Source organism: Rhinopithecus roxellana, chromosome 12, assembly GCF_007565055.1.
Source record: "Rhinopithecus roxellana isolate Shanxi Qingling chromosome 12, ASM756505v1, whole genome shotgun sequence".
Classification (NCBI taxonomy): domain Eukaryota; kingdom Metazoa; phylum Chordata; class Mammalia; order Primates; family Cercopithecidae; genus Rhinopithecus; species Rhinopithecus roxellana.
In genome coordinates, this window is record NC_044560.1 from 117,179,258 (window position 1) to 117,188,773 (window position 9,516).

Sequence of the window (9,516 nt, forward strand, 5' to 3'; positions counted from 1 at the left end):
TTTCTGGTTTTTTTGTTGTGTTTGTTTGTTTGTTTGTTTTGAGACAGAGTATTTCTCTGTCGCCCAGGCTGGGGTGCAGTGGTGAGATCTCGACTCAATGCAGCCTCTACCTCCTGGGTTCAAGCGATTCTCCTGCCTCAGCCTCGGGAGCAGCTGGCCTTAAAGGCCCGCGCCACGAAGCCAGGCTAATTTTTGTATTTTTCGTAGAGACGGGGTTTCACCACGTTGGCCAGGCCGGTATCGAACTCCTCACTTCAAGTTATTTACCTGTCTCGGCCTCCCAAAGTGCTGGGATTACAGTCGTGAGCCAACATGCCTGGCCCAAGAAACATGCTTTACTTCGCTTTTTAAAAGTTGACAAAGTATAATTGAAAACTAAAAAATCTTCTCCCAAATGAGAAATCATCTCCACGACGATAACAGAGAAAGAAATGAAAACAATTTTATTAATAAATAAGCCTTAGACCAGAATGTGATGGGAAATAGGGGCAAACAGCTAAGAGGTTAAAAAGACAGAAAGAAACTTCACTGTTCTGTACAACCCACTAAGTACAAGTTTTCAAGATAAACACTAATCAGTCCTCAGGGAAGAGCACTTGACAACACCTTTGGTCACACATAGTTCATCCTGGCTCTACTTGGTAATGGAGGTGACCATCTGTGTCAGCTAACTAGCTTCATCTTGAGGGAGGGGGAAAAACCCTAACCCATGTCTTTTAGACAAGTATGAGTTTTACAACATGGCGACAGGTGCCCTCTCTTGTGAGGCTCCTACAGTACCACAGAAACTGATGTCAGCAGTAAATAATAAAATTTAAACTATATGATTAAGTATAGAGTTAATGAACACAACGCTTGAAGAAAGCCACCTGAAAACATCAACTCCAAATAAATGGGATCCGCGTTCCCAAGTAGAGACGTTAAGGTTTCTACATAGGCACAGTAACAGTCTGATCTCTCTTTTCCCCACATTTCCCCCTTGTCTTTTTTACAAAACTGCCGTCATCAACATGGCCAGTTCTCGATGGTCGCTGTCTCTTCAGAGTTGCTGGGTACACCTGCAGACTAACAGACAGAACAGGCACACAAGGATTAATATAAAATTTACAATAGTAGAACATCTGATGGTCTTAACCCAAGTGACAGGGTTAAGATTTGTGAGGCCATTAGCAACTCCCGTGATTGCCTCAGTTCCTGCTACCAATTTAAATGGGCTTGTGATGTTTCAAAAATTTATTCTTGCCAGGCGCGGTGGCTCAAGCCTGTAATCCCAGCACTTTGGGAGGCTGAGACGGGCGGATCACAAGGTCAGGAGATCGAGACCATCCTGGCTAACATGGTGAAACCCCGTCTCTACTAAAAATACAAAAAACTAGCTGGGCGAGGTGGCGGGTGCCTGTAGTCCCAGCTACTCGGGAGGCTGAGGCAGGAGAATGGCGTGAACCCGGGAGGCGGAGCTTGCAGTGAGCTGAGATCCGGCCACTGCACTCCAGCCTGGGTGGCAGAGTGAGACTCCGTCTCAAAAAAAAAAAAAAAAATTATTCTTTTAATTTGGAAATGTCTAAAGTGAGATTATCTTCTCTTCCTTGTAGATGGCATCTAACTATGTCCCAGTGATGCTCAGACTCATTATAAACTCGGGGTGTGATACAAAAATCTGACATATTCCAGTCACATTGTAACTGTAAACGATGTTCTAAGCCTATCTCCCATCCAGTCACACTGTAACTGGAAATGATGTTCTAAGCTCATGAGTCTATCTCGCATCCAAATGACAGTTGTCTAAGATCATTAATTTGATTTGTCAATTTTTGATCAATACCAGATTGTGAATTCCACAATCTCGTAGAATTCTTTTGCCAATCGTTAACAAAGTTTACTTTCTGAACAGAAGAGTGCAATGCAACTCCTGCCACAGCGGCCATAGCTGTGACTGCAATTAATCCCATAATAATTGCAATTCAAGTAAAAATGAATCTTTTTGGATCTATTTAAAATGCCTTTTAAACCTTCAGACAAAATATGGATGGACAGCAAGTCCTCCGACGGTGGGTCCATGGACACAGTCGAATCAATGCAAGCAAACAACCTGCAGTTTTCACAGGTTGTAGTTTGGGAGTCTGGTTTAATAACTATATTTCCTACAACTGGCATATAAGGGGGCTTTACACAACTTTGCAAAGGAACTGTTAGACTGGAATTTATGTCGATAGTATAAAATGGCTTATGATCTCTTGTTTCTATAGTTTGATTTCCAGACCAAATTTTAATGTGGTATGAGGCCACAGTAAGCCTCCATAATTCTGGATGTTCAGGACCAGAAACAGGACTTATTGTTTTTGGTCTTGGAGTACAGATTCCTTTTTCTCCCCATTCCCAAGGGAAGAAAGACTGTAATTTTTTTGTGCTTATGTTTGTCTGAACTTTCTCTTAAGTCACTATTAACAGCTGGACTCACCTGTGCACCGGGGCATAATTGAGTTTGTCCTGTGCGATTGTGGTGGTAGAATTGACCTTGGGGTGCCCAATCTATAATAGTTCCGAATTCGTTGTTTTGTAATATCACCGCACTATTAGCCACACATTCTTCCCAAACTACAACTTCTGTGCCTTTTGATCCTGTGGGAATTTCTTTGTGGCAAGGCTTTCCTTTGGCCTAAATTTTAATGATCTTTGATATGAAAAGTCCTGTAAATAATTTACCTGTGGCCTGAGTGACATTCCACTTACCGTGTGATAAATAAATCTACTGGTGGTGCTGACAGTAGGTGCTTCTACCAACCACTTTTGGATTGCAGGCTTTAAACATCCTGGTGCTCTCCCTAGGCAAATAGGAGGATAATGATACCCAGTGGAAAAATTTATCATTCCTTCTTCCTCAGGTTTAGCAGGGCAACAGTCATCTGTGGGGCCAGGTACCCACACACTATTATTGACATATGCTTCAATAGGATTATCCATCCATGTGATGGCCCGAATTAAGGGCGGGAAAGGCACATAAGCCCAGTAGGTATAATTAGCTGCAGCTGTTCCTGCAGGCATGTGAAGACTGACCACCGCTGATACAATCATCAAAGCTGCAAGCAGCATGTTCTCTGGAGTTTGTGTCACTTTTGTGTTCTCTAGGCTTTTTTTTTAGCTAACTGTATCAGCTTCTTTAATTGCACCCAAGTTGGGGCTCCTCTTTCTTGGTGGATGGCAACTTCATCTGTTCTTCTGACATCACCATTTTGTTCATCTTGTGAGTCGATGGTGCTCGATTGCGGTGTTTCCGTCTCCACAGAGGCTCTTTCTTTTGCATCTCCGCTGGGTTCACTGTAGAACTTCACATGTCTAGTGGGTATCCAAACAGGAAGCTGATTTTCTCCTGGTGAAACACAAGCAAAACCTCTTCCCCAGGTTATCACCTTCCCTACTTCGCATGTCCTATTTTTGTTGTCTTTCCACCAAATCAGTTTTCCTTCATGTGGCCTGTTCTTTTTACCAGTAAGATGTTGTTCTGCAGAGGTCGTAGTCTATTGCAGGATCTGGCCAGCAACCTGCAATGCAATGGGGCTCTTTCTTTGTTCCCAGGTGGATTGGCATTTCGAGAAATAATGGACACACACAAGATAGTGAAAGCTGGGCCCAGGGGGGTCACCGCCTCTGGTCCCACAGTGCCACCAACGCACTGGATATACCAGCATTCATTAATAAGTTTAGTGAGGTGGGGGTAGGTTAGTGAGGGATTTTGGGTCATTTGATTACGAGGTGAGATGGTCACATGGGGATGAAGTAATTCTTTAACATAACATCTGTATGCAGAAGTATAGTATACAGAGATAAGAATTTACAGTGTAGTGTGTGTGTGCATCAGTAATTTTTAACAGAGCCTTAAAACAGAAACACAGTCTTTCCATAACCTATGATTAGCAAGATCTTAATCAGCAGTAACAGTTGCAGCAAAAGCTGGTTACAAACAATCCACAGAAACAGGACGTGAACCTAGACAACCGGTTAGGCCAGAAATTCTCAGAAGGGAGTATGCCTTAACCCTAAAGAGGCCTAGAAGAGCTGTGGCAAGATGAGGACGTTTATAGCCCTATCTTATCCATATGGACAGGCGCCCCTCATATGTCCATTTATATGCGCATTCCACAAGGGTCGCATTTCATTCCCAGAGCTATGAACATCTGCTTTTCTGGGATAGGAATCTTGGTGATGTGAAACCTCCGACTGCACGTCCATTCATAGGCTCTCTGCAGGGGGAAGGACATCACGCACTGTTGGCTCATTCTGGCAGTCCAACCTGGCATTGTCTTTACACAGTCCTGCATGCAATTTTGTATTTACAATAAATCGGGAGCATTTCATCTTTTATTCCATAGCAATAGTTTCAGGGGGTCTCCCTATATCACCCCCTTTTCTCTGATTTAAATAAGCCATAGCAATCATAGCTTGGCACTCATTACAATTGAAGATTTTTTTCCAATTTTACATATGAACAATAAACCAATGGCACAAATTATGCACAGAACAAAATTAACGATAGTGGATCCTCCCAGAGATTTTACCCATTGAATGGGGTTGAGATTAGATAACCCCTCAGAGATACTGTCTAAAGCTTCAGCACCGGGTAAAGCAGTTAAGTGTGCTTGAGAGGGCTCAAAAATCTGTTCTTTTAGCCTGCTCATGTCTAAACTTAAATTATCTTCACTTCCTTGTAAATAGCATTTTACTAACTCCCAATTGTGAACAGACTCATTACATTGGAAGGAGTTATACAAAAATCAGAAGTATTCCAATCACGTTGCATTTGTAATCTATGTTCTAAACTCATAATTCTGTATCCCATCCATGTAACAATTTGTCTTAGATCATTGATTTGATTGGCCAATTTTTGATCAATACCTGACTGAGAATTCCACATCTGAGTAGAATTTTTTTTTGCCATTTATCCACAAAATGAGCAGTTTGAATAGATTGGTGTCATGCAACTCCAGCAGAAGCAGCAGTCACAGTAACAGCAATCAAGCCCATTATTACTGCAATTAATGTAAAAGTAAATCGTTTACTCCTTTTAAGAAATTTCTGTAGAATATTAATAATAACATGGATAAAAGGGGAAGATTCTCAAGGCCTATGTAAGGCTACAGAGAGCCAAATACCTTCTCTGGCTCCGACTATTAAAATACTATGATATTGATTAAAGGATGAGTCAATACAAGTATACAAGTAACAGTTAACACATGTAATTATGTTGGTTTTTGAACTAATATGCGTCTTTCCTACTAATAACATATATGATGATTTAACACAACTTTTCAGTGGTACAGTTTTGTTAGACTCCAGATAAATAGTATATGTATTTGGGGATAGTACTCTTTTTTGTGAATGTGGGTTGGAGGGAATAGGTTTTATGAGAGGTGGTGGGGGGACATTAGCAACAGGGGTGTAATAAGTCCTCATAATCTTTACTATCCCATCTTTGAATTGACCTTTTGACGATGGCCATAGTGATGTTTTTGGCTGTGTGGAAATAGTCGTGTAAATCAATCTGTTGTCTTAGTTTTCGAGGTGACAAAGTGTATTTACTTATAACACTTTCTCCAGCCCAAACTCTCATACCAGTCATAGCTATGGTTAATCTCCATAATTCTGAATATTCAGGTCCTAAGTGGGGAACAACGAGCCTTGACTTTGGAGGGGCAACCCCTGCCCCTTTCCACTTTAAAGGAAAAAAGGAGTTAAATCTACGATATAATAGGGGAGGGTTGTCACTGCTTTTTTGATAGGTAATATCATAGAGAAAATGTTGACAATCTCCGTGACCCTGAGAGCAATCATCAGTAATATGACCTTCAGGAGCCAAATCAACAATGGTGTGGTGAGAAGAATTAAATAACACAGTTTCTTCTGGACTAACACAATCCTTCCGTATTACTTTGTCAGCATTTGAAGACAAGTTGAGAGGACACATAGATCCTAAAGGCTTATATTAGGATGTGTGAATATAATCAGCAATTCCTGTTTGGATCTGTCTTAGAGGTTTTACTGAGAGCCTTGATATCAAGTGTCCTAAAGGAGGGACAGAGTGACCAGAGGGTAGTGTGACTGCCCAAGTTTGAATATCTAATGAGAGACATCCATTAGGGTCCCAGGCACAAAGGTGGATACCTACAACCTAAAGTGATACTGAAAGGGGTTCCTTCCTCTGAGGGTTAGGTCATCTACAGAACCAGGCATCCAAATACAATCACTAACATAGACCTCCATAGGAGCGTCCATCCATGTCATGGTTCGAATAAGAGGAGGAAAAGGAATGTAGGCTCAATATGTATAGTTTTTAACAGTCTGTGGGGTGACAGAGGGTAGAAGGATCAGTATCATCAGGAGGAGGCAGAGGTTGAGCCGGACCTGGATTGCTGGAGACAAGTTGTTCAGGATGGCTGACGGGATTGTCTGTTGTCAAAGAGTTAGTGTGGTCATTTTCTTCTTTTTGATGATGGGATGTGTTAGTTGCTTCTGCTGTGGCTCTTTTTCAACAAATTTATCTGTTTTGTTGTTGCATGCATTTTCAGGATGCATTTCAGGTGTCTAGCAGGAATCCAAGCAGGAGATTGATGTTCACCTGGGGAAACACAAGCATAGCCTCTTCCCCACGTTAATATAGAATATTTTGACCACATATTAGATTGAAAGTCTTTCCACTACACTTCCCCTCCTTGGTTTACTGTGTGACAGTTACCAGAAAAATGTTTTTAGGCAACAGTAACAGAACCAGGTTTAGGAATATTAAGAAAATTTAACGTGAGCAATGCCAAGTTTAGTTGTATGTGAGGCGTAGATAACTCCTTTGGATTGACTGGTTGAATTTTAGCAGGAGAAATGTGGAGTCCTGCATTGGCAACAGCTAATTTTAAAGAGGTAAAACATTGAATTAATTCATCTTTAGTGGGGGCAGCAATCAGTATATCATCCACATAATGAAGAATGTAATTATTTTTAAAAGTCTGTTGGATAGGTTTTAACACAGTACCAACAAACAACTGACAAAGAGTAGGACTGTTAATCATTCCTCGAGGTAAAACTTTCCATCGATATCTAGCTGCGGGAGCTGAATTGCTAATGGAAGGTTTAGTGAAAGCAAATTTTCACAGTCTGACTTGTCTAAAGGAATATGAAAAAAGCACTCCTTAAGGTCAATGATAATTAAAGGCCATTCCTTAGGAATCATGGAGGGGGAGGACATACCGGGTTGTAACGCCCCCGTAGGTTTAATAACTGCATTAACAGCTCTTAAGTCTGTTACCATCCTCCATTTTCCTGACTTTTTTTGTACAACAAACACAGGCGAGTTCCATGGTGACAAGGAGGGCTCGATAGTGTTTGCTTGTAGTAAATCATTAACAATTTCAATTAAAGCCTCCAACTTTTGTTTGGAGAGCTGCCACTGCTCTACCCAAACAGGTGACGCACACATCCATTGTAAAGAGATTGGTGGGGGAGGCTCAGCAGTGACGGCACCTAAAAAGTGTATCCAAGTCCTGATTTATTAAGTTTTGGGGAGGGCCTGGCGCGGTGGCTCAAGCCTGTAATCCCAGCACTTTGGGAGGCCGAGACGGGCGGATCACGAGGTCAGGAGATCGAGACCATCCTGGCTAACACGGTGAAACCCCGTCACTACTAAAAAATACAAAAAACTGGCTGGGCGAGGTGGCGGGCGCCTGTAGTCCCAGCTACTCGGGAGGCTGAGGCAGGAGAATGGCATAAACCCGGGAGGCGGAGCTTGCAGTGAGCTGAGATCCGGTCACTGCACTCCATCCCAGGTGACAGAGCGAGACTCTGTCTCAAAAAAAAAAAAAAGTTTTGGGGAGGGTTCCAAGGGCTCTTTAATTCCCTCTCCGTTAACTCCCAATCCTTTTCCAGGAACAAAATTCACTTTATACATTATGTTTTTGCTAGCTTCACTATAATTTGATAAAGGGATAGATATTTCAGCTCCCCATTGTTGCAGTAAATCACGTCCCGATAGATTTATGGGAATTGGAGTGATAAAAGGTTGAATAGTGCCAATTTGGTCATCAGGTCCTGTACAAGGAAGTATAAGGAACTTTAGTATACATCAGATGACGTTCCAACTCCCACTAAATTAGTTGAAGAGGGCTCTTTTGGCCAAGAGGAAGGCCACTGATTAACAGCGATTATAGAAACATCAGCCCCAGTGTCGACTAAACCTTCAAACTTTTTTTGGGAAATTTTAATAGTACAGGTGGGATGAAGAGAAGAAATAGCATTAACCCAATAAGCAGCTTTGTTTTGTTTAAAGGTATTTCCTACGCTCCTGTGTGAGTAGCAGATTCTGCCGAGGGGCACAGTGCAGGGAGAAGTAGTAATTGAGCAATGCGTTCTGATTCAATGAAAATGGGAGATTTGGTAGAAATAACCAAACAAATTTCATCTGTAATGTTGGCATGGATAATGCCAGTATGAACAACCACACCTTTTAAGGTTAATGAAACTCTGCCAAGAATTAAGCCAATATGACCTTTAGGTAAAGGCCTTTAACTCCAGCAGGAGCAAGGACGGGTCATTCTTCAGTGAGTAAAGACAGAGGGAGAGTACTACATAAATCTATTGAGCCCCCTCCTGTGGTGGAGGCGGACAGGCATTGTATGGGGACAAGAGGAGGGAGTAATTGGCATTGGGTTGTGCGTATTGAAGTTGAGGTAATGCCTGTGGCACTGTTTGTACTTGAGTCTGCGGCATTGCTGGCGCAGTTATAGAGGTAGCCAAAGGGAGGGGGAAACGAAACCCCGAAATCCCAATTGGGGCTCGATGCTAGCCCCTCCCCCAGTTTCCCTGAAAAGAAATGGGATTAGAAACAGTTTTGGTCACGTTTAAAGGAGGCAACAGATTACCACTAATATCAAATTTAGATCGACAAGAATTCATCCAACGTTTACCTTTTTTACATCTTGGGCAAGTAGTAGCAGGTGCTTTCTGTAAATTTGGAGTTTGTGGAGTAGGTTCTTGGGGATTAGCATTAAGTAAAGGACAAGATTTTTTAAAGTGTCCTACTCCCCCACATTTATAGCAAGTACCTGGAAAAGTTTTGGGCACACCCGTTGTAGGAACATTAGGAATAACAGCAGCCACTTTTAAGGATGAAGTCATGGCTTGAGCCATGAGCACAGTTTTATGAGTTTCAGAACGAATACCATCACAGGCTCTAATGTAGGAACTATGCCATCATCAGGTACGTTTTGAGTCTTAGGACATAATGGTCGAATAGCAGCCTGACACTCAGTGTTGGCATTTTCAAACACTATAAGTTGGATAACCACATCTCTTGCTCTAGTATCAGAAATAGCCTTTTCAGCAGCATCTGTGAGTTGAGTCACGAAATCAGGATAGGGTTCAGAAAGACCTTGTTTAATAGCACTAAAAGGTAAAGGGGCCTTGCCTGCATCTTGAATAGGTTCCCATGCTCATAAACACACTTGAGTAACCTGAGTTAAAATACGTTGATCATAT

General features: G+C 42.0%; 1 long non-coding RNA gene across 1 annotated transcript; it reads right to left on the minus strand.

Annotated features, from left to right (window-relative positions):
• Positions 1-463: 463 nt before the first annotated feature.
• LOC115900704 lies at positions 464-7,559 on the minus strand. Its single transcript, XR_004060371.1, has 3 exons — positions 6,397-7,559; positions 2,731-3,539; positions 464-1,065 (listed from the first exon to the last, which is right to left on the minus strand). It is a non-coding gene; the product is annotated as an uncharacterized LOC115900704 (long non-coding RNA).
• Between the last annotated feature and the right edge of the window lie 1,957 nt (positions 7,560-9,516).